At 44.8% G+C, this 25,845-nt stretch overlaps 1 protein-coding gene across 1 annotated transcript in view; it reads right to left on the bottom strand.

Annotated features, from left to right (window-relative positions):
- Window positions 1–21,514, bottom strand: part of SPATA13 (spermatogenesis associated 13) — a 157,576-nt gene extending 136,062 nt beyond the window's left edge. Inside the window, exon 1 of the mRNA XM_033236608.1 lies at window positions 21,302–21,514. The gene's annotated coding sequence lies outside the window, so the exon portion shown is untranslated. The remainder of the gene's footprint in view (window positions 1–21,301) is intronic.
- Window positions 21,515–25,845: the final 4,331 nt, after the last annotated feature.

The following is a 25,845-nucleotide window of genomic DNA, read 5'->3' as shown; positions in this document are numbered from 1 at the left end:
AAAGATTTTAAAAATTAAAGTTTATAAAGTAACAAACTTACAGTAACTAAGGTCAATTTATTACGAAAAAAATTTTTAAATAAATTTAGAGTGCTTGCTTCAGCAGCACACATATTAAATAAATTTGGAATAGACTAAGTGGACAGTATTTCTAAAGTTTAGAGCAGTGTACAGCAAGGTCCTAGGGCTTCGCATTGACTCCCCACTCACTGACTCACCCAGAGCAACTTCCAGTCCTGCAAACTCCATTCATAAGTGCCGTACACAGGGAAGCCATTAAAAAAAAAACTTTTATACTGTATTTTTCTGTACTTTTTCCATGTTTAGATGCACACTTACCTTTGTGTTACAACCCTACAGTATTCAGTACAGTCACACGCTGTATAAGATTGTAGACTAGAAGCGACAGGCTACACCAGAGAGCCTGGGTGTGTTGTAGGCTGTACCATCTCGCTTTGTGTAAGTACACTCTACAATGTTTGCACAGTCATGAAATTACCTAGCAATGCATTTGTCAGAATGTATCCCTGTTGTTAAGTGATGCATGGCTGCATAGAAAAAAAAATCCGTCACATGTCTATAGACTTGCAATGAATAATCAAAAAAAAAAATTATGAAAACTATCCCATTTATAATAGCATCAGAAAGAACAAAGTACTTAGGCATAAATTTAACAAGAGAAGTATAAAACATACTCTGTAAACTAGAAAACATTTTTGAAAGATATTTAAGACCTCAGTAAGTAGATTCATAAATTGGAGACTTGGTATTGTTAGAAGAGCAATGCATCCCAAATTCAGCTACAGATTTGATACAATCCTATCGAAATCCTGGCAACTTTGCATGATTTGCAAGCTGATCCTATAATTAATAAGAAAATTCAAGGGAATCAGAATAGCCTAAACAATCCTGAAAACAAATTTAGACTTCATCATTTCAAAGCTTACTATAAAGCCACAGGAATCAAGACAGTGTGGTACTAGCACAAGGATAGACATACAGATCAACGAAAACAGAACTTAAGGTTCAGAAATAAAATTTTACATTCATGGTCAATTCATTTTCAACAAGAATACTAAGACCATTCAATGGTGAAAGAATCATCCTTTCAACAAATGACACTGGGACAAACGCATTTCTCCATGCGAAAGAATGAAATGAGATCCTTCCCTTACACCATATGCAAAAGAGAGCACAGGCCTAAATCTAAGAGCTAAAACTATAAAACTCTTAGACAAAAACAGAGAGAAACTCTTCACGGCCTTGGATTAGGCAATAGTTTCTCAAATACAACACTTTGAGCACAACCAACCAAAGAAAAAATAGCTAAACGATTTCATCAAAACTTAAAACTTTAATGCAAAGAATACCACTAAGTAAGAAAGTGAAAAGAAAAGCTGTAGAATGGGCTGGGCGCGGTGGCTCAAGCCTGTAATCCCAGCACTTTGGGAGGCTGAGACGGGCAGATCACGAGGTCAGGAGATCGAGACCATCCTGGCTAACACGGTGAAATCCCGTCTCTACTAAAAAACACAAAAAACTAGCCGGGCGAGGTGGCGGCGCCTGCAGTCCCAGCTATTCGAGAGGCTGAGGCAGGAGAATGGCGTGAACCCGGGAGGCGGAGCTCGTAGTGAGCTGAGATCCAGCCACTGCACTCCAGCCCAGGCGACAGAGTGGGACTCTGTCTCAAAAAAAAAAAAAAAAGAAAGAAAAGCTGTAGAATGGAAGATACTTGTAAATTATATATCTGATAGGAGTCTAATATCCAGGATATATAAAAAACTCTTACAACTCAACAATAAAATGGCAAACAACTCAATTAAAAAATGAGCAAAGACTTGAACAGGCATTTCTTTGAAGAAACCCAAATAGGCAATAAGCACATGAAAAAGCGTTCAACATCATCATGCATCAGAGAAATGCAAATCAAATCCAAATAAGATGCCACTTCAGACACATTAGTTAAGCTGGCTAGAATCAAAAAAGCAGATAGAAAAAAGTGTTGGTGACACGGAGACAGAAAGTAAAACACAGCCAGAGGCTGGGAATGGGATAAACAGGGACTTGGCATTTAATCGGTACAGCGTTTCAGTTTTGCGAGATGAAAAGATTTTGGAGACTGGTTGCACAACAATGAATGTACTTACCACGGCTGAACTGTACAGTTAAACTGGTTAAAATGGTCAAGTTTATGTTTTATACATTTTATCACAATTTTTAAATTTTTAAATAGCACACATCAGTCTAAAAACTGGAGCCCTCATACACAGCTGATGGAAATGTAAAATGGTGCATGTCTGCTTGGGAAACGGTATGGCAATTCTTCCAAAGTTTCAACACTGAGTTACCATTTGACTCAGCAATGCCACGCGTAGGTATATGCCCAAGAGAAATGAAAACAGACGTCCACAGAAAAACTTGTGCACAAATGTTCATAGGAGTTTTATTCCTAACAGCTAAAAAGTACAAACAACCCAAATGTCCATCAACCGATGAATGAAGAGATACGATGTGGTACATACATACAATGGAGGATCATTCAGCAATGAAAAGAAAGGAAATACTGATTCGCGCTACCACAGGGATCAACCTTGAAACGTTAAGCCGTGAAAGGCCACATGTTGTATGAATCATTTATAGGAAATGTCTAGAATAGTCAAAGGTAGAGGGACAGACAGTAGATGAGTAGTTGTCTAGGGCTGGGACTTGAGGGAAAATGAGGACTGCTAATGGGTACAGGGTTTCCTTTCAGGGGGGATGAAAATGTCTTCAAATTGACTATGGTAATTGATGACTGCATCACTCTGTGGATATACTAAAAACTAAAAACAACTGAACTATATACTTCAAATGGATGAGTTATGTATCAATTAGATTTCAATAAAGCTGTTATAAAAAAGAAAGAGGCCAGTCGCTTTGCTGTGGTGTCAATTCTTAACCTAGACAGAAGGTGGTAACAGGCAGAAATGGCACAATACAAAATGCTGGGTATAATCCCAGCTCAGCCATTAGATAGACTGGGTCCGCTTGGGTCACTAAGTTTTTTGATTCTCTATTTGTTCTTATGCAGATAATAATACCTTCCTAGCAATGCATGGCACAGAATAAGCTCATTTATTAGGGTACTTATTATTACTACTGTAAATAACTATACTTGATCATAGCCAAAAGGCCAAGAAGCAATTAGTACTGTTAATAACTGTATACAAGGGATGTCATAAGATAACGGCCAAAAAAGCTCTTACAGTAAAAAGAGTAACACATGTTCCTCAGAAGTATCAACATGTCTATTCATTCACTGCAGCCATATCATAATGTAGTTCAATACATTTCTGCTAATTCCACAAATATTTTTCAAGAGCATGCTCAGAGGTGGCAAGCAGTGGCTTCTGCAGTGAATAGTAGGACCTGCTATTATTTGAATGTTTGCGTCTTCTTGAAATGTTTATGTTGATCTGGTGCAGATATTCCCAGTTTAAAAAACAATCAAGCTGGGTACGGTGGTTTACATCTGTAATCCCAGCACTTTGTGAGGCCAAGGTGGGAGGATCACTGGAATCCAGGAGTTCAAGACCAGCCTGGGCAAGATGATGAGACCCCCATCTCTACAAAACATGAAGTTTGCCAAGCATAGTGGTGCACACCCATAGTCCCAGCTACTCGGGAGGCTGAGGCACGAGGATCCCGTGGCTCCAGGAATTTCATGCAGCAGTGAGCCATCGTGGCACCACCACACTCCAGGCTGGGTGACAAAGTGAGGCCCAATTAAAAAAAAAAAAAAAATTCTATGTTGAAATCCTGTGCCGTGAAGTGATGAGATTGAAAGACAGGGTCTTGAGGAGGTGATTAAATCATGGGGGCAGAGCCCTCCTGAACAGGATTAGAGCCCTTATTAAAAGGCCCAAAAGCCAGGTTCATGCCTGTAATCCCAACACTTTGTACATGGAGGCCAAGGTAGGAGGATCACTTAAGTTCAAGACCAGCCTGGGCAACATAGGAGACCTCGTCTCTACAGAAAATTTAAAAAATTAGCCAGGCAGGGTGGCACGCAACTGTAGTCCCAGCTACTCAGGAGGCTGAGGCAGGAGAATCACTTGAGCCCAGGAGTTTGAGGCTGCAGTGAGCTACGATTGCAGAGTGAGACTGTCTCTAAAAAAATAAAAATTAAATTAAAAAGGCACAAGAGAGACCCCCTTCCTCCCTTCACCATATGAGGACACAGTAAGAAGGCACCATCTAAAAACCAGGAAACAGGCACTCATCTCCACAGTGAATCTGCTGACACTTTTGTTTTGGACTTCCCAGCCTCCAGAGCTGTAAGAAATACATTTATAATTTCTGGCCAGGCACGGCCAGATACACTGACATATGCCTAAATTATTATGAAAGTATCTGATCTTTTTTCACATAGCTATTAAACACTTATTATTGTAATTGTTAAAAGTAACATTGGGTCAGAGAAGTAAAGCAATCTTTGTGTCCACTAGTCTTTGATTAATTAAGGAATAATTAAGAAACAGAACTGACAAGGTAATTTTCAACTCCTTTTTGTACTAGAGACAAAGGAGGCTCATTAACAAAAGTATATACTACAGGCTGGGTGTGGCAGCTTGTGCCTGTAATCCCAGCACTTTGGGAGGCCAAGTCGGGTGGATCACCTGGGGTCAGGAGTTTGAGACTAGCCTGACCAACATGACGAAACCCTGTCTCCACTAAAAATACAAAAATAAGCTGGGCATAGTGGCATGCATCTGTGGTCCCAGCTACTCAGGGAGCTGAGGTACAAGAAGCCCTTGAACCCGGAGGCGGAGGTTAAAGTAAGCCGAGATCACATCTAGCCTGTGCAACACAGCGAGACACCATCTCAAAAAAAAAAAAAGTATACACTAGAGCACGAACTTGTTATCTATTAATAATAGCTAATCAATCATTTCATTATTCATTTAGATATGTGAAATTCTTTAGAGAATTACCAAGCTCCAATTTTACAGAAAACACCGTAAATTCAATGAAACAGGTCCAAGGTGAGAGAAAGAAGACAGACTGAGGGTCATTTCTGGGACTCCTGCCAGGACCCAGTGTGCTTAATCTGTCCTTGGACTTGCCTGGCCCCATTAATCAAAGGATCCAGTTTGCTGGGAAAATAACATGTTTTTGTGATCTGAAAAGCAGAAAATAAAAGGAAACTGTGACATCATGGGGGAAAAAGAGAGTAAATACTATGATTTATTTAGCTGTATTTTCCAACTTTTTTTTATAGATTACATAAAAAGTAATAGACCATCTTTGCTGCCCTTCCAAAGTGGTATCTGGTAAATAAAATGGGTTAAACTAATGGTGTGTTTACAAAACATCAACAACTGCAGCACTGACACCAGATCTGTTTTTAAGTTCAACATGATTTATGTAGATAGTCCTCATAAAATTTTGTTATGGAAAAGACAGACATAAGTAACTTTTTGCAGTGTACGTGGAGGCTTCTACTTATCAAGAAATAAAACAAGAAATGAATATAAAGCCTAAGAAATTTACCCTTGGACTCTACCTTTGTAACAATCGCACTTAAGAAGCAGCATACACCAGGAGCCGAGCAAGCTCAGATCCCCTGCACCTGTTCCAGCACCCAGCAGAGAGGAGACACGCAGATGATGCTGTGTTTTGAGTTGAAGGTGACTCTGTTAAGCATGTCATAGAACATGCAGTCTTTTTTCTGCAAAGTATTTTAACTATCACTTTTCAAATTTAAGCTGCATTATTTGCAACTAAAATAATCTTCAAAGAGCAACTTACTCATGTTTTCTAGTAATCACTCTGCATAGAAGCCACTGGGATTTCTAAAGTTTCTCTTCTATGGGAGAAGAAAAATGACACCTAGATCCGTGTCTCTCTGGTTTATTTTTATATCCTCAGGGACTAGCACTATGTCTGGAGCAGAGGACGTCGTCAACAAATTGTTTAGAAGAGATGAATAATCTAGCTTTTATAGTAATGATCCATTTCCCTGTTCTAAGCCTAATTAAACTGGTGATTAAATTAAATACTTGGTAAACATTAAGGTAGTTAACTCCTAAACATTACTCAACAAGAAGAAATCTAGATAGACAACTCTGAAACACATCCCTTTCTTCCAGCCCTAACTGGCAAGTTTAGCTGTCTGGACTCTGATTTTGAGATCAAGCTAGGTTTTCTCCAGAGTTTCTAATTCTAAAACAATGGTGCAATGAAATGGCCCCTCTTTGGTACCTAAATTATCAATAGAGAACATTAACTCTTCTCTCTCTTTGTCAAAGTTGCCCTGAATTGGCAATGCAGACTTTTAGCCTCCCTATTTTAGCTAGACAATATGACTGCTATCCAATCTTCACTTTCTTTTTTTTTGCCAAAAACAAAAACAAAAAACAAGTGTTATTACTGAGTCTATAACAAAACACTCCACTGCAGGATTAATGCCCTCTACCAAAAGGATCAGACAGCTACAGAACTCCAGCCCAGGACATCAGAATACACATTCTTTTCAAGTGCCCGGGGAACATATATCAAGATGGACCAATATTCCGGGCCATACAAACCTCAACAAATTTAAATGAATTGAAATCATATAGAGTGTGTTCTCTAACTATAATGGAATTAAACTAGAAATCAATAACAGAAAGTTAACCAAAAAAAAAAAAAAAAAATCGCCAAGCACCTGGATATGAAACAACACACTTCTAAATAATCAGGGAAATTTTCAGGCTGGGTGCAGGGGCTCGCACCTACAATGCCAGCACTTTGGGAGGCCAAGGCAGGTGGATCACCTGAGGTCAGGAATTCAAGACTAGCCTGAGCAACACAGTGAAACCCTGTCTCTACTAAAAAAATTCAAATATTAGCCAGGTGTGGTGGCACACACCTGTAGTCCCAGCTACTTGGGAGGGTGAGGCAGGAGGACAGCTTGAATCTGCGAGGCGGAGGTTGCAGTGAGCCAAGGTCGTGCTACTATACTCTAGTCTGGGTGACAGAGCAAGACTCCGTCTCAAAAAAGGAATAATAAAAAAAAAAAAAAGGGAAATTTTTAATAATATATTTAAGTGAATGAAAATGAAAGTGCAACACATAAAAATGTGTGGAACATAGCGAAAGTAGTGCTGCGAGGGAAACTCACAGCACAAAATGCTCATACAAGAAAAGAGGAACCATCTCCAATCAATCTAATCTCCCACCTCAAAAATCTAGAAAAAGAAGCAAAATAAGCCTAAAGCAAGCAGAAGAAAGAAAGAATTAAGGTAAGAGCAGATATAAAAGAAATTGAAAGCAAACATCAATAGAAAAAATCAATTACAGAGCTGTTCTTTGAAAAGACCGATAATGCAAGCAACTCTACACACATCAACTTGACAACTTCGACAAAATGGACCGCTTTCTTTAAAAATACAAACTACCACAACTCACACAACGGGAAAAGATAACTTCAGCAGCCCTTAACCATTAAGGAAAGTGAATCTGGAATTTCAAAACCCTCAAAAGAGAAATCTTTATGCCCAGGTGGTTTCGCTGGAGAACCGAATTCTACCAAATGCTTAAAAAGAATTAATACTAATTCTAAACTACCTCTTCCGGGAAACAGAAGAAGAAGAAACACTTCCTGACTCATTTTATGAAGCTAGTATTTCCCTGGTACCAAAACCTGATGAAAATAAAACAAAACAAAACAAAAAAACTACAGCCCAGTATCACTCATGAATACAACACAAAAATGCTTAACAAAACAATTCAGCAATAAATATAAAAATAATTATTCACATGACCAAATGGGCTTCATTCCATTTGGCTTTATTCCAGGGATCCAAGACTGGTTCAGAATTTGAAAATTAATCAATGTAATCTACCATACTAACAGGCTGAAGAAAAACCATACAATCACATCAACTGATACCGAAAAAGCATTTGCTGAAATTCAACACCCATTCTTCAGTTTAAAACCTTTCAGAAAGACAGGAATAGATGGGAACATCCTCAGCTTGAGAAGGAACATCTATAGGAAACCCTAAAGCTAACATTATGGTTAATGGTGAAGGACAGGATGCTACAGCCAGTACAATAAGGCAAAAAAAAAAAAAAAAGCGGAGAGCGGGGGGGAAATAAAAGGCATATGGACGGGAAGGGAAGAAATAAAGCCATTTCGTTTGTAGATGACATGACTGCCCACATAGAAAATCTCAAGAAATCTACCAAAAAAAAAAAAAAAAAAAAACCTCAAAAAACCAAGAAACTAAGAACTAATGAGTGAGCTCCAGAAGGTTGCAGGATATAAGTCAAACATATTAAAAATCAATAGTCTATCGTGGCTAACAAAGTGAAACCATCTCTACTAAAAATACAAAAAATTAGCCAGGCCTGGTGACACATGCCTGTAGTCCCAGCTACTCGGGAGGCTGAGGCAGGAGAATGGCGTGAACCCGGGAGGCGGAGGTTGCAGTGAGCTGAGATTGCGCCACTGCACTCCAGCCTGGGCGACAGAGTGAGACTCCGTCTCAAAAAATGTATATTTATATAATACCACTTTCTAATCACTCAAAAAAAATGAACTACTTAGGTGTTAATCTAACAAAATGTGTATGAAATCTGTGTGCTGAAAACTGTACAATGCTCATGAAACTAATCAAAAAAGATAAAATAAATGAAGAGACACACTGTGTTAACTGATTGGAAACTTATCATAGTAAAGATATCAATTCTACCCAAAATCACTATCAGATCCCAGCAAGTTTTTATGTAGATGGAGAGAAGACTATTCTAACATTAACACAGAAAGGGAAGGGAGCTAGCTAAAACAATTTTGAAAAAGAATAAAGGAATCAAGTCTATCCAATTTTGAGAGGTATGCAACTATGGTAATTAAGACTGATACTGACTGAGATATAGACATATAGATCAAAAGACCAGAGTAAATAAGCCAGAAGTAGATCTACACAAATAAAACCAACTAATTTTTGATAAAGAAGCAAAAGCAATTGAATGCCAGAAGAATGTCTTTTCAACAAACAGTGCTAGAGCAATTAGACATCTACAGGCCAAAAAAAAAAACACTGACCTAAATCTCATGCCTGCTACAGAAATTAACTTGAATGGATCATGGACTTCACTCTAACATGTAAAACCACAAAAGTTTTAGGAAAAAAAAACAAACACAAATCCTTCAGGATCTAGGACTAGGGCAGAGTTCTTAGACTTGATACCAAAAGCATCATCCATTAAAGGAAAAACTGATAAACTGGACCTCATCAAAATTAAAAACTCTCATTCTGCAGAAGACTTTGCTAAATGGCTGAAAAGCCAAGCCACTGATTCAGAAAACATTTGCAAGCCACGTCTGAAAGAGTGTTGGTATCATCGGAGAAGAACGCTGGGTGAAAAACGCCAATCCTGAACATTCCAGTTTTAAAATATTTTTGAAAGGACAAAATTATATAGAGAATAAAGCAGTGGCTCACAGGGAGAAAGGCAGAGGTGGGGCAGAGGAGAGTAGGTGTGGCTGTAGTGAGTGCGTATGGACAAGCATACAAGTGTGTAGTGGCCGGAAAGTTCTGCATCTTGACCACATCAATGTCAAGATCCTAGTTCCACTATTGTAGTACAGTCTTTCAAGACGTCATCATTGGGAGAATCTGAGTAATCCCACCGAATGATCTCAAAATGAAAAGTTAGATTTAAAACACTGATAAACAAGAGTTTTGAGGTATTTGCTGATACAATTATATACTGCCTTAACTTTCAAATCCCTATGCTTTTCTTAGGCCAACCAGCTCTGCCTCTTCTGTGTCAGATGCTGACTCTCCCAACATTCCTCCAGCTAAGCAAACCCAACTACGCACCAAAGCTTTGTTATTCATGTAACCAATCACTAGGACTGGGTATGCCATTGATCTGCAAGTTCAAAATTAGCTTACAGGCCTTTTCTTGAATAGCCAAACCTCACCACTGACACAAGGACAAATGCAGACATCTGTCCGAACATGTGGAAATCAGCACAGCTGACCCAGTCGGGCACCAGCAAGCACACGTGCCACCTCTTGTTGGGCCATTTGTAATTATCAGTCCTCTGCGCTGTTCCCTTCACCCATCCTTGTGGCACTCCCACTGTCATCTGCAGGGCACTGTAGGTGGGAGAGAAGTAGGACGTGGCTACTGTCATTCATTACGAAACCACATGTGAGACTTGTGTGATGGCATCGGCAATCACAGCACCGATTCTCCTCACTACACCCTCCCCATGGAAGTGGTAGGTGTCAGATCTGACCTGCATGTTCTGGGACAAGGGTCATGACTTCACCATCTTCCTTCATCTCCTGCAAAACGACAGTGCTGAACACATGAGGCAGTGATGGGCACTGCTTTCCAAGTGCCTCATGCTCAGATGGCATGACAGCCATTTCCTGGGGATCTAAAACCACCCAGCACTAGTGAGCAGTCAGGGGCTGTTGAACGTCTCACTCGTTTGATGCTGCAGGGTCCTTCGAATGGGGAAATACATTTCCAGCTAAAATTCCATGCAAATTCTCTTCCTTCTGTAAACTCATCACTGCAGGGTTCAGAAAGAATGAGCATGGAGGAATGTGTTCTATGCTCTTTCTTTCTGAATCCCGCACTGATGAGTTTACAGAGGGAAGAGAATAACCACGTAAGTGTAACTGGCTACCGGACATTCCACTTCTTTTTAAAACAATCCCATCACAGAACACTCTTTTGTTTCCAAGAACGAATCATACAAACCTATACTTCTCAGAGTTGCTGCTGTTTGTAAATTGTCTCTCAATGACTAAAAAGTGCTTCCAGGTCTTTCAGTGGACCTGCGAGTACACCCAGACAGGGTGGCTGTCCCAGTTCTGGGGAACACGGCCCAGGAACCCTCTTGCCGAACCAGTCTCCTTGCACAATGATCTTTTGACGCCAGACTGATGGGCGCAGATAGCCATTATCTTCACCTCAGGAGAAAGGTGTTCCAATTCACACACGGTGTTCTTCAAAAGCCTCAACCTGACGACAACAGAGACGCACTCTGCAGAGGGGAGGGCGCTTCCACAGGAGACTTTCCATGAAAGCCTAGAAAGTAGCATCTCTTGCTGACGACAGACAATTCCTTCTTCATTTAGAGATTCCTCGTCCCAGAATGAGAGAGAAACTGAAGGAGATGAGTAGTGTCCACCCACAAAAATTTAAAAAGGCTACTAGATTCCTATGGTAGGACATCAACGAAAATATAGTCATCCACTTGGACGATTCCAGCTCAGAAGGTGAGCATGCACCGAAACAGAATAAGCCACTATACTTGAGAATAATTGTTGTGTGGGGTTTGATTTCATTAATCACAGCAGGCTTAGAAGTAGCCCTCAGGAAGCCGATACGATCAAGTTACTTTCAAGATGCTAGTGTGGAAATTTAAGGAACTATGCTACCAAATCAGACATACTGAGGCAGTGGCTGGAGCGTGATTTGACCTATCCCCCTGCACACATTTGAGGCCTGATGTCGTAAACTGAAGACGGGGTTTTGTACTGCCAAACCATTCTCACTTCTGTGTACTGCCTGAAGCTATCTGGTTTGGGACTCTCTAGGGGTGAGAACTTTGTATGAAGAGATCACGTTTAAAATAAGGATGAGAAAAAGCAGGGAGAGTTCTTGCTTTCTCCTCCAAGACAACCTCTGTATCAGAAGGGAGGTGTTCATGGCACAGAAGTGCTCATGGCCTGAGTATTTTTCGGATTGCCGAGTGGAGTCTGCAGGCAGAGCAGACAGGCAGGAGAGGACAGTGGGGACTCACTGAGCCACCCGAAACCTCTGGAAGCAGAAGACTTGAGACTGAGAAGAAAGGTCTACAGGAGGTTACCTTCTTCCCTCACCTCCCATTCTGCAGAGAGCCTGAGTGAGAGGAGAGAGACTAGGAGGAAAGAATTGAGTTCCTGCTGAGAAGTGACACTGGGTACCTGTGCCAGACCCCCACCTTGATGCTCCTGGAGCCACGTGACCTCGGGAAGGGTAGTTATAGGATAGGCTGCGGGTCCCAACTCATTTCCAGGGCAGAGTCTGGAGAAGGGGTCTGCTTTTGAGCCGGTCCGTGAGGACAGCAGTCAGAAACACAACAAATAGAACCCAGACTGATTTTGAAATCAGTCTACTCGCACCTTACGACTTGTCATGAAAAAATAAAATGATCAAAAGAAGCTGCCACTTTCCTTACCCAGAATCCCACTGTTTAATTGTTTAATTTACAGTGAGGCCAGGAGTCCAAGACGCAACTCAAGGGGCATTTTCCGGGGTTAATCCCTCACTCAACATCAGCCTGGTATAACACCATGCGTGTTCCATTACATCCCAACCACAGGCCACAGCCAAGAACTGGACTCGGGCAACCATCGAGTGAAGGGCCCAAGCATTTTCTAGGAAAGGCAGGAAACCAAAGTTCTGACTGCGTGGCCTGAGGACACGCAGAGACCCCAAGGCCAGGCTAATCCTAACTTGGTAACACAAGCAGGCTGTTTAGTAAGCCGAGCCCAGCAGGTTACTGTGGAGATTTTAGATTTGTTTTAGAAAAGTTAAACGGTATTGAGTCTGACAGAAAATCTAAAAAAGAAAAGACAACAACAACAACGAAGAAAAGTCGAAGGTAGAAAGCAGGTCTGGTGGATGGCAAAACATACTATTTAAAGAATACCGTGTGGCCTTTTTTTTTTTTTTTAGTATATTTTGAATTATTTAACTTCAAATATTTTTAATTAAAATGGATTTTTAACTTTTCTCATTTGAATACATAACACTTTGAATTATCACGGAAGTTGCAGATATTAATATATGCCCTTCCTTCTTTCTCGTTTTGAATGAGGGCTGGAGGGATGTTATTTCAGAAGGAGGCATGGAACATTTAAGCCAGGGCAATTCCTTTGAAGGCCTGTATTTCTAAACCCTATTCAGTCCGTGGGTAACCGAGTGACAATGGTAAGATCACACAATGGAGGTTGCTCTTTACCATCATACTGGGCTGCTTGTGTGCTGCGATACAAAAGTTTCCCCAGCGGTAGAGTTCTGCTTAGTGATTTAGCAGCAGAAAAAAATATAGTGAATCAATTATTTCCATTTGCAACAAACACTGAAATGTACTCGGGCCAATTTAACAGTAAACGGTTACTTGCAAGCTGGCAGGGCAAAACCAAACCAAAAAAAAAAAATCTGTCTTTTTCACAGCAAGAGAACAAATCACAAACTTGAGATATGAATTCACATATTTCTCATGTATGTAATTAATTCAACCACGCTACCAGGACTGATTCTGCAGTATAAGAAATTAGAAACCGACAAAAATTAAACTGGATCCCAGGCTTCATTCCAAGGGCACCAGCTATGGGTCACTTACTCAAGTCTTACAGTCCTGGGTAAACTCAGTTTTAATGACTTGTCGGCATATTTTAGGATAATTGCTGCATAGGGTTTGATTTAATTAATCTCAGCAGGGTTCATAGAAGGCTCATGAAGTCAACACGAAAAATGTCCTTCAGATGTTGTATTATTAAAAGTTGAATAATTATGTCACAAAGAGGCAGAAATAGAGAAGGCTACCATTATAAATTAAGACCAAAAGAAAAAAAAAACCTACTTTATCCAAGCTGACAGAGAGAGAAACATGTCTGTATCTCCACAGTAGGAAAAGGGAGAAAACTGCGAGCTCAGTGTCAGGGCCGATGCAGTTGCTCAACATTTGCTGAATGAATGAAACAATGAATGAAGGCAGAGTGAATATTCATGATGGGATAAGAAATACAAAAAGATCATACACTCTTTCCAATAACGTTTAGAAATACATAGTTTATAACGATGAAATTCAGATCCTAGAAGACAGATCACTTGCCACAGCAAGGCCAAGTCTAGAGATGGAGTGAGTGTGTGTGTGCGTGTGTGTGTGTGTGTGTGTGTGTGTATGTAAACTGGCAGTTGGGTACAACTGACTGGTTGGAGAAGGTACGAAATCCTAGGGCACCCAATTCACGTAACATTCCCATTCACACCATTCACACACAAGTATTGGTACTTCACTATTTTACAATCTGGCTGTTCAGAATTCAAACTTGTACTGCTGAGAGGTGAGGAAAATGGTGCCAGGTGCTGGGGACGCTGGCCTGTGGGCCCTGTGTTCTCTGCTGGCAGCATCATCTTCTGTGTCTCTGCCTGGGATTAGCTTACAGAATTATCTGTGGACATCTACTGCACTGGAGCTGTTTTACTTCCCAACTCTCAGACCAAATGAGAGGACCACCACCACGTCCAAACTGGCACACATTCAACACCGAACGCGCATACATTACACAATGGACACGGTGCCGCCACCACCTTCTCCTATCACAGGACATCACAGCCTCCACCACCAGAGACACACACAAAGCACTTCCTGCGTGATGGCCAGGACACTCCTCTGGCATTTTACAAGGACCAATTCATGGAATCCTCACCTATGACGGTGGTTCCCAAACTTGACTACGCCTGAGAAGCTTTCAAAAATGTCAATGCATAGGTCATACCCCAAACCAATCATAACATTTGGGTGTGGGAGGAGGCACCAATGTTTTGAGAGGCCCCCGGTAACTCAAACATGCAGCAAAGGTTTTGAACCCCTGAGAGACGGGAACTGCTATGATCTGAACGTATGTGTCCCTCCAAAATGTTGATGTTGAAAGTTAAACCTCAAGGTGATGATGTGAAGAAGTGGGTCCTTCTGGAAGTGATTAAATCATGAGAGCTCCCTTCTCGTGAATGAGATTAATGCCGTCATAAAAGAGGATTACCGTTCTCTGCAAATACTATGAGGCCATGATGGAGAGTAGCTGTTCAGAGCCTCCAGGAAGCATACGCTCTAAACAGTGGCTTTCAAATATTTCTATGGTTGAAAAACACGTAGAAGGCGTGTTAAAATACAGACTGCTGGCTGCCCCCTACAGACGCTCTAATTTAATAGGTCTGGCGGAAGCCCTAGAATTTACTTTTCTAACAAACCCCCAAGTGTTGCTGAAGCTAGAACCATGCCCTGGGCACACAGACTCAGTCATGACTGACGCGCTTGGGGCTGTAGCGACACAGATTCTCGAGGGTCCCTCGAGTCACCAAGCGGGAGCCCATGTCCTCACCTCTGCTTACGCTGTCCCCCAGGGCCAGACGGTTTTCCTCTGTCAGCTCCTTCCCTACTTGCTCACTCCTCTGTTAGAATTCAGCCCACACTGGACTCAGCTCCTCCTCCAGGAAGCCTTCCTGGATCTTTGAACTCTCATCTTCTCCTGTAACGGACTGCCACACTCACTCCTTTTCACTGCTTTGCTTTTACATATGGGCATCTCCCTCTAGACAAGAATATGAGTCTTTTCATGAAAATAGGAACTGTTTCTGATCAATCTCTCCATCTTCAGCATCTAGTCCACAAAACACAGTATCACATATACATTTATGCTTACAAACAAGCCTGAAGTATCATCAGCATTACACTTGTGATAGCAGAATCTACAAATCCACATAAACCCCTGATGAATCTGAGAGAGACTTTTGCATGTCACAGAAGAGCACTCCACCCCCCGGAAGGGTGGAAGTGGAGCACATTTCTGAATCAGAGCCTATTTTTGTTTTAGCTACAGAGTCCCAACACACAACCCGGATGTGTTTAAAAGTACATGTGCAAGTTGTTCAGGACTCAGGGCACATTTACCTATCTCTACATCAACCATGGTGACTAAGAGCTAGGCCTGAGCTCAGAACCCAGTGTAATGAGATTGGATTGTCACATTGACACTCAAGCACAATGGACTGCTCACTGCTCCTTTCACACAGAGCAACATTTTCTGCAAAAGAGTGTGATCAACGTTCCGATCAGCAATACCACAAACACATCTCACTGCCAGCCTCCTGCCCTCACTGGAATAAGACAATCAAAGCCTGCCCTCTCTTTGCACCTGTCCCAGACAGTGGGTAAAGATGTCCCCTTTCCTGCTGCGAAAGTTGGGGTGGGATGGGTGGGGGGTGCAACTGGGAAGGGCTGAGAGAGGAGAGGAGGGCAGGAGACTGGGTGGCCCAGGAACCCGAAAGGCAGCTCGCCTCCCTCCACTGAAACTCTCCAGTCTGGCCATTTCGGACGGGTGCTCCACTTTTCTCTAAGGAGAGCTTGCCAGTCTTAGGAAACAAAGCCCGCTCTGGTATGAGTGGGGGTGGACGGGAAAGGCTGGCCCTTCCCCTCTCCGGGACTGGACAGGTAGAGTCCTCTAGGAGGGTATAGACGGATGCTGGTGGGTCTTCAGGGCAGACCTGGCATGCTGGGGCGGCAGACACTCCGAGGCAGGCACGGGATCACTCAAGTGACAATGTCTGTGCTCTCATGATGCCACAAAGACTAGGGCAGCCCTGCTTCAGGGAAATGGGTGGAAGTGATGGCTCGCCAAGAAGTTGGTCCTTTAAGGTCTTGGTTCACTGAAGCAACAGCCCCATTTCCAAGATGCTGGAACATGATGACCACAGGACGGTCATGACCTGTGTCCACCAAAGCTGACATCCTAACCACAGCACATGGCCACAACCACATCCGTATACAGGAAACACAGACGCCATTCTCCTTGCATTCTGTGATGCTGCCACAGCTCCCCAGGGTTCTTGCAGGCACGGAGGGCATCGTTCACAACCCCGAAGTGAGAGCGAGGGCTGGACTGGGAACTCCTCTGAGCCTTCAGGCTCATGTCCCTTGGTCCCCTGGTCTCTCCTCTTCAGCTTGACCTTCAGTTCAGCACGCAGGAGCCATCCGTGTCGTGAAAGGTTCTGCGGTGCCCTTTCTGCCTCAGGGAGTTACAGGTTACGGGGAAGACAGACACACCGAGGGACGCATGTGGATCTCCTAAGCCAAGCAGCCTGGGGTCCAGTCTCAGTCTTGCCGCTTACTACGGGGCTCTGGCCATGACAGCTTCCCTGAACCTCCATCTCATTTAGGGAGCACTGAAACTTAACTTGCTCCTCAGTTATAACCATCCTCACCTAAACCACAGAAGAGAGGACACCTCGTGTAATACTTCCTCCCTTCTCCCCAGGATGGCACCTGATCACCCATCTCAGCCTAGCAGGGAGGGGTGAAGCCATCACACAGGATGCCTACCTCAGGGCATCAGGGTTTCATTCTGTCCAGTCAGGCTGATACGGAGGAGGTGAGCACCACAATTCAGCAACACCCTGTAGGTTCCCTGGGGGAGCCAGCAGAGGCATTAAACAGGGAGGGAGCAGAGGCAGGAGCAAGGGGGCTCAGTAGGAGTCCAGAGAAGGGTGTGGGTACAGCAGAGGCCAACAGAAAAACAGCAACCTACTCCATGCTCCCCCTTTACTGCTCTTTTATTCGTGATGCAAAGATGAAGAAAATCAGGTAAGCACTTACTACCAATGCATTTCTCTCCACAAATGTAAAGTACAACGAAACATTCCAGGTACTGATTTTCAAATTGCCATGTATTATACGGTTTCCCTCAAGAAAACCATGTACGTAGGCCGGGCGCGGTGGCTCAAGCCTGTAATCCCAGCACTTTGGGAGGCCGAGACGGGCGGATCACGAGGTCAGGAGATCGAGACCATCCTGGCTAACACGGTGAAACCCCGTCTCTACTAAAAATACAAAAAACTAGCCGGGCGAGGTGGCGGGCGCCTGTGGTCCCAGCTACTCGGGAGGCTGAGGCAGGAGAATGGCGTGAACCCGGGAGGCGGAGCTTGCAGCGAGCTGAGATCCGGCCACCGCACTCCAGACCGGGCGACAGAGCAAGACTCCGTCTCAAAAAAAAAAAAAAAAAAAAAAAAGAAAACCATGTACGTTTGGTGTTCCTTCCTGGTGTTTTAGAAGTAACAATGACAGTTCCTTCTAAAACATTTGAATTTATACTACTGTGATGTTATGATCCCATTTATGCTAGCACATGTCTCACAAGCAAACATTTCTTAAATGTTTAGTTTTCAGACAAAAAAGAAAGGAAAGCACTGATAAGTTTCCCTTCTAATCCAATCCTTCCAATGCCTCTTAGCTCAGGGGAAAGGAAGGGGAAGGAAACTTTGTTGCTTTCAGCAGCAAATAGAGAGGTTACCCCACCAAGCTATAGGGCCAGGCATTGAGCCCTGAACCAGAGAGGCCTTAGAGCCAACTCTGTCCTGCTGCTTTCCCTTGAATATGCCATTTTATTTCCCTGGACCACGGTTTCCTCGTCTGCAGAATTTATAAGGTCCCTTTCAGTTATCAAGGTGCATGCTCTGCTTCAGTATCTGGAAAGCAGAAATACTACTTGCCTCCAACTCTTAGGAAGAGAAAGACTAACAGTGTTTGGACAAAGCTTTAATATTACATAATGAAGTGGATATAAATAAGACTCATACGGTCACACAGCTAACAGAGACCACAAAGATCTGTCCAGCTAAAGTGAAACGGAACTCTCAATGCACAGGAGGAGACAGCTGGGAACGCTCTTTTTTTTTTTTTTTTTTTTTTTTTTTTTTTTAGAGAGAGTCGTTCTGTCACCCAGGCTGAAGTGCAGTGGTAAAATCATAGCTCGCTGCAGTCTCAACCTCCCAGGCTCAACAGATCCTCTCACCCCAGCCTCCTGAGTACCTGGGACCACAGGTGTGTGCACCAGCACAACCAGCTGATTTCTTGTTTTTTGTTTTTTTTTGAGACGGAGTCTCGCTCTGCCGCCCAGGCTGGAGTGCAGTGGCCGGATCTCAGCTCACTGCAAGCTCTGCCTCCTGGGTTTAGGCCATTCTCCTGCCTCAGCCTCCCGAGTAGCTGGGACTACAGGCGCCCGCCACCTCGCCCGGCTAGTTTTTTGTATTTTTTAGTAGAGACAGAGTTTCACCGTGTTAGCCAGGATGGTCTCAATCTCCTGACCTCGTGATCCGCCCGTCTCGGCCTCCCAAAGTGCTGGGATTACAGGCTTGAGCCACCGCGCCCGGCCGATTTCTTGTTTTTATTTTTTAGAGATGGGGTCTTGCTATGCTGCCCACGCTGATCTCAAACTACTGGGCTCAAGCAATCCTTCTATCTCGGCCTCCCAAAGTGCTGGGGATTACAGGCATGAGCCACTGTGCCCAGCCAGGTCATTTTTATGCCACTTTCTTCAGGGCTTCCTGTGGCTAAGAGGGAAAGTAGGCTGAGAGCATGGATGAGCTGACAGCCCAGGCACTCGCCCCAGGCTTTCTGAGAGACATCCAGCATTGTTTTCTCCATGCACTGTCCTACAAGTACAGAATTTGTGTCCTCCACTGGTGTACACTGCAGAGTACATAAAACATTCAAATAACAATCTCCTTTCCAACGCTAAACTCCAGGCATATCTGAGTTCAAGAGGTCACCCAGCAGGGAAGCTTCACTGTCTGGTGAGAAGAGGGCCTCCACTGCTGGGCAGTGGCAAGAAGGCATGCCTGTTACCTCCTCTGGGCCTCCCTTTTCTCATCTGTCAAATGGGGACAGTAGTAGATCCTACATTACAGGGATGTGTGGAGGATTTTAGATGAACACTGATGCACGTTAAACCCTCGGAACAGTGCTTGGCACACACCCAGAGTTTGGTAAATGCTACCTGATGTCAATATTGACATTATTTAAGAACTGTGTAGAGGATACGACTTCAATAAGAAAATAATCAGGCAGAAGCAGTGGCAGAAGGGAGGGTCCTGAAATCCACAGTCCTCCTGCAGAAATGCAGCTGCTGCTTCTCGCCTCTGACACTTGCAGACATGCGGAGAGAAAGTCGTCTGCAAGGTGACAGAGGGCGGACTGGAAGGAACACAAGGAACCCAGGGATACTGATGGAGCATGGAAAACCGCAGCAGAAGGCACCGAGGCAAGGTGTGCCCTGCAGGCGGGGCAGGCTGTGGCTGGGCAGAGTGCCTGCCAGGGAGAAGTAGGGCAAAGGGAAGAAAGCACCTGTGGGAGAAACATGGAGAAACAAGGAAGAAACCAGCACATGCACAGGAGCACAAATAAGGAAGGAGATGGGAGAACTGGGTGGAGGCAGATGGCAAACGTGGGGGTCAAGGGAGGTAGATGAGAATTAGGATACAGGATACTAAGACAAGGCCGCACGAAACTCTAAAGGATGGGAAGAGGGCAGAGAACAGGGAGGGTGCATGACTTAACAGACACCCCGAGAATAATGCAGTGAGGAAGTTTGCAAGATGGGGGAGGGGGACATTAGGAAAAAAAGAAGAATTGTTGGGAAAGGTGGAAAAAGAAAAGGAGTGAGATTTCTGCGCCTGTTAGCAAGGGGAATAAAGGAGAGCAAATCGCTGGGAGACCAGGAAGGGTTCACAGGGAAGAAAACACGAGGCGGCAAAAAACTAAAGAGGGTACAGAGAAAACCCTGGCGGGGGGGAGGTGCATAATATAAGGCTATGGGAAGCCGTGGGAAGAAGGGTTGAATAAATTCACAGTATTATTCTATCTACTCACATCCCTATGCAACGCTGGAAAGCAAATGACCTACAGGGTTTTGTTTGCTGGCTTTGGTTTGGTTTTCCTGCACTTGGAGGGAGGGGAAATTTGCTCAAGCTCTGTAACCTTGCGGTCAGATGGGTGGCCCAGCCCAAGTCACCCGAGCTCCCCCTGACGCTGGCAGCAGCGCCGGCTTCTACCTGCCTGGGGCTGGAGTACCAATCCCCCACCTCCAGCACAGAATAGGACCAAACCAATTCCGCCAATGCACTCCCTGCAGTCCACAGACGACGGGCACCGGGTCCCAAAATCTTTCCCCTGGAATGAGACTCCATCGGTACCAAGAGAAACTTGCTTTCTAAACTAAGCTCTCCAACCGCATCGCTCCGGGTTCCTGGAGGCACCAGCCACGCCAGCCGAAGGAGCACAGCGTTACAGGGCTCCGCCGCGCCAGGCTCCCCAGACTCTGCCACCCCCACGGCCGCCCCCGCAGGCCAGGCCCCGCGAGCTGGGAGCGCGGGGTGAAGTTACAAGGCGACCTCCCTGCAGGTGTCCGGCTGGAAACGGCTTTTTGCAAGAACAGCACGTGCACGTCCTCCCAAAGGCGATGGTGCCGGGCGACCCAGAGGGAGCAGAGCCACCGCCGGGCAGGGAGCGGACGCACGGACCTAACAGGTGAGCACCCGGCAGCCTCTACCAGCTGCGGAAGCAGAGGCGAAGGAGCTGGGAGCTGGACATCCCGAAGCCCCGAGGCACTCCACTGGGTGGGACTCAAGTCCTCCCGGGATTCTACCTAACAGCCCGTGCCCGCGCCTGCCCGGCAGAGCCGCGCGCCCGACGCCGTCTTACCTCCAGCGGCGCCTCTTGGCGGAGCCTCCAAAGTCAGCGTGTCCAACACGTCCCTGCCCTCAGAGCCACCTCCGGTGCCGGCGGAGGCCCGGGGTCACCACGCTCTCGGAGGAGCCTGGGCTCCAGTGCGCGCCCTCGGAGCTAGCGGCGGGCAGGGCGGCCGCGGGAGAAAGCGCAACACAGACTCTCCCGCGCCGCGGCGGCACACTCCGCCAAGCCACGCCCCAGCCCCGCTCCCCACCAGGCCACGCCCCAGCCCCGCTCCCCACCAGGCCACGCCCCAGCCCCGCTCCCCACCAGGCCACGCCCCAGCCTCGCTCCCCACCAGGCCACGCCCCAGCCCAGCTCCTACAAAGCCACGCCCCAGGCGGGCTCCCTCCCCCAGGCCACGCCCCAGCCCGGCTCTTCCCCCTCCCCCATATCAGGCCACGCCCCCGGTCTAGCTCACTCCCTCGGGCCACACCCTCGGCCCGACCACGCCCCCACACTACCATCCACAGCCGGGGGCCCCCCACCCATCAAAAACAGTTCCCGGGCCAGGCATGGTGGCTCACGCCTGTAATCCCAGCACTTTTGGGGGCCGAGGCGGGCGGATCACCTGAGGTCAGGAATTTGAGACCAGCTTGGCCAACATGGTGAAACCCCGTCTGTACTAAAAATACAAAAATTAACCGGGCGTGGTGACGGGCGCCTGTGATCCCAGCTACTCAGGAGGCTGAGGCAGGAGAATTGCTTGAACCCGAGAGGCGGAGGTTGCGGTGAGCCGAGATCGCGCCACTGCACTCCAGCCTGGACGACAGAGCGAGACCCCGATTTCAAAAAAAGAAACAAACAAAAACAGTTCCCTCAGCCACCAGCCAGCCCCGACCCCCTAGGGCGGGAGGAGGAGTCTCATCTCCCGGGCAACCGTGCCCCACTACCCACTGCCTCACCTCTGCCTGGGCCAGAAGTTCACTCCCTGTGAAAGGAAAACGCAGGGTAAGGATTTTTAAATCTACACGTTTCCCAGGGCCTAGGGCAAGTCTTGAGTAGACTGTTTCAGTAAACCGACTCAAAGGCCTGTCCCCTTTCTTGTGAGGCTCAAGGCCTAATCATTAATTGACATGAAAACCACAGAAGAGAAGCAAACCCTTCTGTGCTGGGATCTGTGCCCGCCCCACTGCTCCATGTTCCCTGATAGGCAGCTAATGGAATTCGTAAAATAAATACATGCTTTCTACAAATGTAGTTTTTTAGAAGATTCATTTAGTGGCTAGCAGTATTATCTATAAATGTCTATTTTCTTTTATAATCAAAGAACAATACCCACAATCTGTAAACTAAAGAACATTAAAATATTATATTGCCCAATGAAAAGTGAAAATTAATTTTATGTATGCTTTTTAAATTATTGAGAAAACTCTGTATGATACTGTAATGGTGGCTTCATGTCATTTTGCATTTGTCAAAACTTAGAATTTACAGCATGTGGTGTGAGCCTCCTGTAAGCCATCGCTTAGTTCATCTTAATGTACCAGCACGGGCCCATCAATCATAACAAATGTGCCACTCCAATGTAAGATGTCAGTACAAGCAGCTGTGCTTGGAGGGAGGGCGTGAGGGAGTGCATCAGAACTCCGTGTACTTTCCATGCCTGCTTTCTAAACCTAAAACTGCTCTAAAAATAGTCTATTAATTAAAACACACACCAAGATTAATGGTAATTATCTGCGGGTGGTGGAAATACGGGCAAATTTTATTTAATTCTTTGAATTATTATTGAAATTACTCAAAGTTTTAACAACGACCGTGTATTTTTAAAGCTGAAAAAATATAAAAAGCAAACCTTGGAAAATTTTAGAAATACAGTATGAGAGACTAATATTATTGGCTATTCCAGTTTATTTCTACTCTATAAAAAATCTGCACGAAGCACTCACAAAGGCCAAAATGAAATCTATATTAGTATTATTTTAAAAGACTATCACGGTCTAAATTGAGGTGTTTTTATCTCTTTAGAATTAGCACAAATCTGAGGAGAAGATTTTGATTTTTCTTTAAGAAAACAATTGTATTTCAAAAGGTTATTTCTGCCTACTTGGAAACCACTATTAATATTTACATGCAACACGTTTTATAGTGAAGGAAACACTATATTTGAAATTATATCCTTGGGAAACAGGCCTGGCCCTCAGATGAATGGATTTCTGTGGAGTGATACCGACTAGACCTGAAGACCCCCGCATCCTTGAGGCCCTGTACAAGCCCTGGCTCAGCGCTGGACGTTGCGGAGTCTCAGCTTCCTCATCAGTGAGCAGGTGACAGTGGCACCTCACTCTGCATTGGGTGGAGAATTAGAACTTTAGCCCATATGAGACTGTTGGTAGCAACTTAGCACATACAGGTGCTTGCTGATTGTTAGTGTCTTTTAAAAAATATTTTTTTCAAGGTTTCAGTGAAAACCTTTTGAGCGCCTGGGATCAAAGATCTATCTGGGTTCAGATTATCAATCTGCTGTTAGAGGAAGGCAGGATGGTTCAAGAGAAAATTAATTGATCTGACATGGAGAGGCGGCACACTCCAACCTGGCTGTAACCAGCTGTGTTCATCACGAGAGTAAATCACCAACCGACGCTTATTTTCACTTTTCCAGTCTGTTAAGTCAGAGATTAGGACAAGCAATAGCTAAATTTCCTTCCGTTTCTATCATTCCTGCAGGAATCACAATGTAGCCTCTGTGTAAAAGCCTAGGTCTCCCGCGTTGGCTTTCTGTCCACATGGTCGCCATCACCCACAGCCTCGCACACAAGGCCGGCACCTGCACTCTTCTTCCCCGCAAGTGGTTCAGAACCTCCAAAGGTCGGTGACCTTTTTTCTTGTCCGCTGATCTTTTGGTACTCAAGACTCTAACTGGATCCTATTCAAAACTTTCACCCAAGTTCGTCCTAACAGCACTGATGCTTTCTGCACGACAGTGTCTAGGGATAGAAACTGCCACCTCTACTAAGTCTAAGGCACTTTTTTTTTGTTCCACATAATATCTCCAAAACCAGAACGTGTCTTTCCCTTAATATTTGTTGAGCACTTATGCCATGTTGTTTACATTCATTATTTTCTTAAATCTTCAAGACAATCTTGAGGTACACAAACCTTGAGGTACACTTATCCTTCTAATTTTATATATGGGGAAAATGAAGTTAGTGAGGTTGAACAGAACATCTGAGGTCACACAGCTGGGGAGCAGTGGAGCCAGGATTTGATCTCATGCTCCTGTTTTAAAATACTCTGAATAGGGTAGTGCTGTGAGTTCCCCCAGGGTTGGGGAGAAGCAATGCTCGATTCCATCTGCTGAAAGTTCCATTCAGCAGGGGTTTTTCAGGAGGTACAGGGCAGAAAGGAAACTCCTTTCTCCTCATTTTAGTATTTTTCTTTGAGGAGCTCCTATAAAGTAACCCGTATGGCTTCTGCCCCAACCTCTACTGCAAAAAAAGGAATTACCTGACTGGCTGGAGAAATTCACTGGTATACTCCTTGATAGGATAACCTGATTTATTAATTTATTAACAGCACAGAGTATTGATTCTTTTTTCCACCCAGGCTACGGCAGGGAGCAATCTGGGGTCCGTGTCTGGATGCCACAGACCAGACTTGCACCTGGAGGGAGTAACTTAAGGTCTAGACCTGGTTGGGGAAGCAGAGACAAAGGAGCTGGGAGGTCACTCAGAGATCATTAGCAACAATTGTACACTCATTCTCCAGTTGATTTTGTCAGTAATGTCGCTGATGTTTTTATCTTCATCTAGCAGCCTCCAGCATCTTGTTGCTTGTGAAGGTGGCAGGGGACAAAAGGGGGTTTGGTTGAACCACAGATGCCACTGGCACCTAACGCAAGACCCAAGAGAGCAGGAGAGAACCTGAGCCTCTTCTGCTCTCTGTCCCGATGGGTTCCAGGAAAACTTCATAACCTCACTTTGACCGGCTCCTTATCTGTGATATCTTATGGTGAAAATTAAGTATGATAAGTATGTAAGGTCCCAGCTCACTGCCTGGCACATGGTCAAATGCTCAGTAAACTGGTGTCTATCGTTATTGATTAGAATGGATAAGGTGGGTTTGCTATATTTTATTCTACAGTTTACTAGAGCAGATCTCTCTCTAATTGGAAGCTTCCTAGGATGACAGAATAATGTTTGGCATTTATCACATTATCTTTTGCACGTAAGTATCTATTTGGCTGCTGGGGTGGCGGGAAACTCAGTGAATTTAGGCAGAGAGAGGAAAGCATTCTGCCTCCAGGAACGGGTCATCAAGGCCAAAGGACTAGAATACAGAGGGGATGGGCCAGGAGCCAGGTCCAGTGTGCCGTCTACAGCGCCCCACTGTCTGCTCGGAGACAGGGACCACATCACACCTGGGTCTGGAGGTGGGGGAATATGAATGGGCAGGGCAGTCACAGGCAAAAGAGGAGAATGAGTAGTCTCAAGCTGTCCCCACAGTTGCTGTGGACAATGGGTATGGCAATTCCTCAAAAGCCGAAAAACTAGAATTACCATATCATCCAGGAA

The sequence above is a fragment of the Trachypithecus francoisi genome, unplaced genomic scaffold (assembly GCF_009764315.1).
Source record: "Trachypithecus francoisi isolate TF-2019V2 unplaced genomic scaffold, Tfra_2.0 Contig01461, whole genome shotgun sequence".
Taxonomy (NCBI): Eukaryota; Metazoa; Chordata; class Mammalia; order Primates; family Cercopithecidae; genus Trachypithecus; species Trachypithecus francoisi.
The sequence above is the reverse complement of the archived record's forward strand: the minus strand, read 5'-3'. Positions and strand labels throughout refer to the sequence as shown.